The sequence below is a fragment of the Asparagus officinalis genome, chromosome 6 (assembly GCF_001876935.1).
Source record: "Asparagus officinalis chromosome 6, Aspof.V1, whole genome shotgun sequence".
NCBI lineage: Eukaryota > Viridiplantae > Streptophyta > Magnoliopsida > Asparagales > Asparagaceae > Asparagus > Asparagus officinalis.
In genome coordinates, this window is record NC_033799.1 from 28,323,850 (window position 1) to 28,332,471 (window position 8,622).

Below are 8,622 nucleotides of genomic sequence, written 5' to 3' on the forward strand. Positions count from 1 at the left end.
AAGACTTCGGAACCAAAACTCCAAAAAGAGTATTCCTTCAAGGACGAAGACGTTCCAGCCATCTTCGAATCCCTCCTTGAAAACAACAAGATCAAGCTACCACCTATCGTCAATCAGGAGGAAGCTGACAATACTGCGGATCCGAAGTACTGCGCATATCAAAGGAGGATCCTTCATCCCACCAAGGCGTGCTTTACTTTAAAGAACAGCCTCCAGACCTTGGTTGAAGCCGGCGTTATATCGCTCAATTAAGTCTTCTCAAGACTCCAAAGAGTATACGAGTATAAACTGTTTCTCAATCCTCCAACAGGTGCAAGAGGTTAAACTGTTCCCTGCATACTCCAATAGGTATATGAGTCTAAACTGTTTCCCACTTTTAACGGGAAGTTCCTAGGGAATATTATGCTAATATTCTTAAGGATAACCCGGTCAGGTAACTGAGAATAATGTCCGAACCTGTTCCGCAGAGGAAGCTGGGGGTGGACGATTCATGTAACGGGAAGTTCCTAGAGAATCATATATTCTTAAGGATAACCTGAACATGCAATTGAGGATAACGTACTCCTCGTTACACCCAGTTTTGCAAGAAAGCTGGGGGTGGATAATTCGTGTAACGAGAAGTTCCCAAAAGAATGTTGGTATTCTTAGGGATAACCCAATCATTGTAGAAATGATGAATAAGAAATTCTTGCTCGAATTCAGAACGTTGGAACGTTTCTTCTTATTATCAAAATTCTCTAACTCTTATGAGTTATTTTTTTTGTGAGATGAGATCCAATCCTCTGATAGGTTAATCTTTCCTCACCAAACCATCTGCTGATTAAACTAATTAACGGTGGATCCACCAACATTTCCATCTGCCAGTCATTGGCATTTCTCAGACTCAACATGTTAGATCCTAATCACCTAGCGTTAAAGTCTTCCTTTGAGTGATAATACGAGTTGGCACTTTCTTTGCTACATGTATTCCACTTTCTTTGTTTTCAGGTCAAACCTATAAAAGTTAGGGCCAAAGCCAAAGTCCCCTCTCGATTCCTTCCATGAACGAGAGGTCCACTTTCAAAAAATTGAGCAATCAAATCTATAAAAGTTAGGATTGTTCCAAATCTCACTTAGTCAAACCTACAGATAGTTGAGACTAAGACCGGGTCATTCTTTTTCGATAAACGAAAGACTTCCATTTTTTCCTTTTTCAGCCAAACCTATAAAAGTTAGGGTCGAAATTAGAATTTCCCCTCAATAAATGAGGGACTCTTTTTTGGATCGAATGACCAATCCTATAAAAGTTAGGGTCGTTTGAATCTTTCCGATTCTCGGAGTGGAGATCCCACTCTTAGTTTCATCATTTCGGATTCTGGGGGTGGAGATCCCACCTTGAGTTTCCTTTCCAACTGGAGATAGAATATAAAATTCTTCCTCTTCAGTGCCGGGAGATAGAATATAAAATTCTTCCTCTTCTATTTTCCAGTCCGTCTTTACCCTGAGAAAAGACACAATTCCCAACTTCCAATCCGTGCACTTTGTGCACGGGGAATTTTATCTCAACTCCGAAATAGAGATAAGCCTACGCCTAACACGCGTTGCCGGTTTAGTCTTTCACTGATTGAAAAAGACACCAGAGTATAATTCTGGGGACTTTCATCCCGAATCCTAAGTAGGGATAAGTCAACGCCTAATACGCGTTGCCGGATGCCATATTCCCGTAAGAAATGGCGAAGTCTAACACCAGGGTACAATTCTGGGGACTTTCATCCCGAATCCTAAGTAGGGATGAGTCAACGCCTAATACGTGTTGCCGGATGCCATGTTCCCGTAAGAAATGGCGAAGTCTATGTATTCAAAGTCATAGCATCAAGTCTAAGAGAAGCAATTCTCTTAGCACAACGTTACATGTGAAACGGGTTTTAATAATTCACATGCTAGCCCGATTCAAACGGTAATCGGTAAAGGCACGTCAAACCCGTTGATGGCTGGGGGTTTGCCAAAAAATCCCAAAGCCTATGTCTAACACACATGGCCGGTTAGTCTTTGACCGTAAAAAGGACAAAAGACCACATATTCAACATTGTGGCAGGTTGTTATTAATAACACCATAATCCGTGCCTCACACGCACGGGGAATTTTATCCTGAATCCTAAGTAAGGATAAGTCAGCGCCTAACACGCGTTGCCGGGTAGTCTATTCCCGTGAGAAAGACGAAGTCTACGTATTCAATATCGTAGCACTAAAAGGGTTAACTCTTTTAGCTTAACTAAGCAGGGATAAGTCAACGCCTAACACGCGTTGCCGGTTTAGTCTTTTACTGATTGAAGAAGACACCAGAATCCGAGTCTGGGGATTTTTATCCTGAATCCTAAGTAAGGATAAGTCAACGCCTAACACGCGTTGCCGGGTAGTCTATTCCCGTGAGAAAGACGAAGTCAACGTATTCAATGTCGTAGCACTAAAAGGGTTAACTATTTTAGCTTAACGTCACATGTGGAACGGACTTAAACAATCTGCATGCTAGCCCGACTCAAACGGTAGTCGGTAAAGGCTAAAACCCGTTGATGGCTGAGAATTTGCCAAAAATTCTATAAGTGCGAGTCATTGATGCATCAGCTCTGCTAGTTGGTCTCGTGACTCGATTATCCAACAACATTAAAATAAGATCCACAAATGCAGATGAATCAGCTTTAACAGTTAGTCCTGCAACCCCGATACTTGGGACCGCTGTGCTCCAATACCTTAAGAGCTTAAACTGTGTATACTCCAGTAAACGTACGAGTATAAACTGTGTCAACGTAGATCCGTAAACCCTAGGGTCAACGCCGGTCAACGCGTAACCCTAGGTCAACGCCGGTCAACGCGTTGCGACAAAAAGTCAACATTCGACGTTCGAAACCCTAGGGTCAACGCCGGTCAACGCGTAAACCTAGGTCAACGCCAGTCAACGCGTTGCGACCAAAAAAGTCAAAGCTTGACGTTCGAAACCCTAAGGTCAACGCCGGTTATCGCGTAACCCTAGGTCAACGCCGGTCAACGCGTGACCCTAGGTCAACGCCACTCAACGCGTTCGACAAAAAGTCAACATACGGTGATCTGAAACCCTAAGTCAACACAATGTGACGGAGGTAGTCAGTTTAAAGTCAACTCAATGACACGAGCCAAACTCAATTCATCAGCTGTAGACTCGAGGTTCCGACGACGGCCAGGCGATAAACGCAGCGCCGGAAGAACTTCAGTTATTCATCAAAGCATCGAATAGACCGAAAATTAAAGGAGCCAAGAGTTGAAGCTAACTATAGGTCCTTTACGCCAACTGAAGGCTGGATCAATCACATCCAAAGTATTCCAGCCTCCTCTATAAAAGAAATAAGTCTGGAACGCTTTGGAGGGGGTATCTGTAGGCATCGAAAATTGCCTATAGGTCTCCACGAACAGCTCAGTGTTAAAGAACGACAATGAACATCACTATCTGGTTCACAGGAGTTCGACTGATGCCGGTGAACGCTTGAAGTGAACCGACGAACTACGTGAACTGATAGGATTTCGGAATAACGAAGACACAGGCTAATCGAGAACCCCGCGATGTTTACAAAAGGAACAACGCCCTTCGTGTCTCGTTCATTCTACAGATAATCTAACCATTGGAACTGATAGAATTCTTCGTCAGACTTCCAACGCATTTGGAATCACTCAGATCCGAGTTCAGACAAAGAAGTTACAGCGAAAACAGTCAAACGGGCATTGAAAAAAACGTCTCAAAGCTGAACTGAGGCACCAACGGTGTCTCGGCTGCCAAGCCGAGACGCCCCCAAGCGGTGTCTCGCCCAAAGCCAAGACACCCCTAAGGTGTCTCAGCGCGGAATTCGCGGCCCTTTAAGTGGTTTTCCGCTCCGCCAACCCCTCATGCTATAAATAACAAGCCTTAGCCTTATTTTTTCCTAGATCTTTTTGGCAGGTTTTTGGAGAATTTGGCGAGCCTGCCGAGCTGAGAGTGATCGCAGCACTTCAACACAAGAGAGTTTCTCGTCAGATCCTATATCACCTGTTTTTTTTTTTCTTTTTCCTTTTCTTTTTTTTTTCTTTTTCTTTTTTTTCTACCCGATCCTTAGTATTACCTGTTGCTCCGCTAATACTAAGCAAGCAGCAAATATCTCGCTCTTTATCGCAGATAGCGCTTCAAGTTCTAGCAGCTCCTCGCCGCGATCGACGAAGCCCTCTGGATCAGGCATCTGGGATTGCCAGGTAGCTCCACGCGATTATCCGACGGTCCCCCGTCAACCCCCCCCCCCCCCCACCCCCCCCCCCCCCCCCCCCCCCCCCCCCCCCCGCCCCCCCCCCCCCCCCTCAGCCCTAAAGACCCACGCCCAAGCAAGAGACGACTGCAACGGATCTTGTTTGTTTATTTCAAGAAGGTTGTAATCTTTATTTCCGTGGAGATTCATTGTAACGTTTAAAGTTTAATAAAATCCCAATGATGAAAAGGCAACTTTTCGCGAAAACAGGAGGGGCCTAGCAGTCTGACCACGTTACTACCAATAATGGCAGAATGGTGTCAATGTCTCCATATTTCTTATATATATATATAGTATATATATAATAAAGTATAATATATATATAATATATATACCTATATATATATATATATAAATATATAAAATAAATGTATATATATATATATGATGATTTTGGCATATTAGGAGCTGAGGCGTGCTAACTGTCCATTCCGTAAAAAAAGTTGAACATAACTAAACATTACCAAATATTCTTCATTACCCCCAACTAACCACAGTGATTAATATCAGCAATATCAAAATATGAAGACTTGGGGCACTAGTATCAAAATACTAAGGATTTAAGGGACTAATATGGGGGAAATAAAAACCCCATTTTTGCTATTTTTTGGATTAATTATACTTACCCTTAAATTTCATGTACTTTGCGCATGCATACCCGCAGGTGTATTTTGTTGTACTTAAATGCCCTAAAGCTTCTAAAAGTTACGCTTTAGTGCTCTTAATTATGCAAACATGAGAATTTCTCTCAAAAAATTCTCATGATACCCTTACATGCTATTTTTAGAATATTTTAATAATTATTAGTTTTTGTTAAATTTAGTGTTAAACCTATTAAAATTCTATGTAAGATAGAACTTCCCCAACCACTCCACCCTTTACTCTTTCTGCCCTCCTCAAAACCATTCTTCACCAACAGTAAGTTTTGGGCTATTAGAACTCAAATGTCGTAGAAATGAGGGGTTACACAGATATATATGTCATGGATTTGAGAGGTTAGATATTGGATTTGAGAGGTTAGATATTGATAAACTTGTTGGGTTATATATAGATAAATTTACGGATATGATTAATTTCAAGGGGATATATAGATAAAAACCCTAGTGATAAATTTAAACCATGAAATCGGGTGTTGGGTAAGTTAACGGCAGGATTCGCTGAGTTCGTCCCAACTACACTAGCTTGTTGGGCCTTAGGGTGTTATATGCAAAAGCGTCTTAGGCTCTGTTTGGTAAAACTAGCTGAAAGCTGTTAAGCTAGCTGAAAGCTATGAAATTATAACTGAAAACTGATAGCTGTGTAGCTAGCTGATTGAAGTAGAGCTGTTTGGCAAAAGTAGCTGTACAACTAGCTTAAATTTGTTAAATAACTAAAAAGGACATGCAATATTATTGATATTGTAGGCATATAAAATTGCTTATAGGTCCCTTAGCACAGCTCGGCATAAACCGACGAACCAACGAGGCGACAAGGTTGACGAATCACACGCAAGCAACGGAATACATCCATTCGCGTGTGAAATCAAGCCAAGTGTTCGAAGAGTCAACGAGTTATCCAATCAAGGGCAGACTCGGATGAATCATGACCGAATCAAGATTGGTTTCGGACTCGAACTCAGAAGTGGATTTACTGCCAAATCAGGAATCGGATTTACTGCCAAATCAGATCAACAAATCAGAGAATCACGGACAAAACGGGAACAACGACAAAACGACGGAACCCAAACACCCTGAGGGGCTCGGCCGAAACCGAGCCACCCCAGGGTGCCGGCCACTTGTGGCCGAGCCACCTCAGCCCAGATCTGTGCCTAGGCACAGTTCTGGGTGCCTATAAATAGGCCAAGGGTGGTTCATTTTCAGGGTGGGAAAATTTGGAGAGGCGAAGCCCTGCTGGATTCAAGACTCAGAACTTAAAAAGGCATCCAAGCTTTGGGACTTCGAGGACCTTGTTCATCCAATCCTCGAGTGCCTCGGCGATCATCAACGCAAATAACGCCAGGTGCTTCGAGAGGACCGCGATCTCAGATCTACGCCAGCGGCATACTCCGATCAAAGCTTGCGCCCTTTGAAATCCCGAGATTTTGGCACGATTATTTCCCTTTGCCGGTGAACTATATCCTCCCCGGCCTATTATTTTCTTGGTGAATAATACCCGTCACTGCGTAGATCCGACCGGATCTAGATCTACACGGTGTCACGGATAAACCCCGGCGCAGGCAAAGAACCCACAAAGCGCAGTGACCGACAAACAGGAGCCTCGCGATTGTTCGATAAATAGGGAGCCAAAGTTCGTAATCTTTTTCCTTTATTTTTTGATTTCGTTGCTAAAACCGCCCGATCTATAAAAGACCGGATCTTTGATAACTCAAAAAGTTGTTATTTTTAAAGAATAGGCCAATGGAATCAATAATGAAGAAAGCACACTTCATTTTACACCGCTAGTCGTAATGCCCACACTCCGCTCCAGAACCGCAAAACACAGGCGACAAGCCGTCTGAAGATCAAGAACTCGCAGAGCAAAATCAACACATTGATCTCCGCTCAAGAGACCCGAAGAAAACAGGCCCATTCCCTGCTCCATTACCCAAGCAGAGTGGGAACGATCCCATATCCGGTTGAAGTTCAACCTACCATTAACTTCACGCCATTTGATGGCAAGCCGTTCGCCCACTCAGCCATGTGCATTTATTTCTAAATCAACACCTGGGGTAATCTCTTAGCGACCAATGAGCTCTGGATTGGTGCGCCCGTCATTCGTCGCCGCCACTCTTTCAGCCGAGCCGCCTTCGATTGGCTATCGCCGCCTCAAGCCAGGTAGAGTGCAACAGCTGCGGACGATATGGATGACCAGGTTCCTCACCAAATTTCTTCGCACGACGATACCGAAGATATCTATCGGCAATCATTGCTCGTCGATGAGAAGCCCGCCCAGAAAGGGGAAAGCGGAGCTTAGTCGACACCCTCGCTCAAAAGGTTCCGGAACAAGGCAATGCATATTGCTCGGCGAACCCAAATCACTGAGCGGAATTTATTGTCTCCAGACTTGCCTACCAACAACCTTGCACTGGACTTGTTGGAAGCCAATGCCGGAACAGCACGCGTCTGACACTTGGAAAGACTGACGCTGCGCGGCTGAACCAAGCCGAACGCTTCCTCCCGCAAGACGAAAAGGCCGCAGCCAGGGAACCGACCGACGGCTTAATCCTCCGAACTCGAAACTCTTGCCTCTGCGCTCGGTAAAGGCCAAATCACCTGCAGCTGCCTGTGCATGCTAATCAAAACGTCGCAACAGCCCAATCCCGGCAATACAGCCCCAGAAAGACTTCGGCATCACTAGGCTCCAAAAAGAGTACTCTTTCAAGCGGCACCGCAAGAACGTTCCAGCTTCATCTTCGATATCCCCTCTTTGAAAGTAACAAGATCAAGCTACCACCTATCACAAAATCAGGAGCGCCAAGCCTGACAACACGGACCCGCGCATCCAAAAGTACTGCTGCCATACACAGCGAGGGTCCCTCATCCCACCAGGCTTATGCTTTGCTCTCAGCTAATAGATATCCAGCACCTTGGCTTTGAAGCCGGCCGTCATAACGCTAAGTGAAGCCAGCTTTTGAGCGACGGCACCACTCCGATAAGCTATAAGAGTATAAACTGCTTCTTAAGACTCCGAAGAGTATATTCAGTGCATAAACTTTGCCTTCTCCAACCTCCGACTTGGTATAAGAGGTTAAAACTGCCTCCGCTGCATACTCCAATAGGTATATTGAGCTCTAAAACTATTTCCTTCTTCCACGGAGCTTCCTGGAGAGCTGCATGCGTGGTATTTCTTAAGGATAACCCGACATGCCAACCGCATACGATCGATAAACCCCAGTTTCTAGCCCCAGAAAAGCCTGCGGGGTGGATAATCAATGTAACGGGAAGTCCTGAAAGAATGTTACATGTAAATTTTCTTTAGCATAACCCGATCATTACAACATAAAGCTGCATAAGCACTAAACCCACCGTTATACCTTGCGTCAAACTTAGGACCACAACAAAATTCCCCTTCTCCCATTCCTTCAATGCAAACGAAGAGGCACACAAATCGAGCCGCATCAAACCTTCTTACAGTTAGGCATCGTTTAAACCTCCCACTTGGCTCAAACCTTCCTACCAGTTTAGCGACCACAACAAAATCCCTCTCGATTTCCTCCAATGAACTTAAGAGCGTCCACCTTTAAATCAAGCTGCATCAAAAACCTTCTATATTAGCGGTCACACTCAACCCTCTCGCTTTGGTCCAACTTCCTACACGTTAGGACCAAAAACCACGATTTACTCTCGATAAACGAGCAAATTCA